Here is a 468-nt window from a genome sequence, read left to right as displayed (position 1 = left end):
ACACAATAGAAAAATGGGTTCATTCCCATGCTACCACATTGCAGAAAACCTACAATTCTTAGTAGCTTTTAATCTATACTCTTTTTCAGGTTCCTTTGACCCTGGTTGTTCCCAACGGTTCTGCCTAACCTTCATTAATGAGCTAACCCTAGTGAATATCTTCCACATCTGGCCTGAACACTTCCTCAGTAGATATCTTACCTTCATATTCTTTCTTTTCAAGGTTAAATTAATGGCCTACATCAAATGTCATGCCCTATGTCCACATGCATCATCCTTGAATGAATGCAACTCCTCAGGTATCTTCTTTTGCTGAAGTATAACAACAGATCACACAAATCAGTTCCTCTGTAAATACAAATTCACTTTAGCTCGCTGTGCTTCCACCAGTCCTACTATGTTTTCTAGTCAGCCTTTCTCCCATTATCCATTTATAGATTTAAAACATATGTACAAGTATTTCCTACT

Source organism: Propithecus coquereli, unplaced genomic scaffold (genome assembly GCF_000956105.1).
Source record: "Propithecus coquereli isolate 6110/MARCELLA unplaced genomic scaffold, Pcoq_1.0 Scaffold311, whole genome shotgun sequence".
In the NCBI taxonomy this organism is placed as follows: Eukaryota; Metazoa; Chordata; class Mammalia; order Primates; family Indriidae; genus Propithecus; species Propithecus coquereli.
This window is presented reverse-complemented; position numbering follows the sequence as displayed.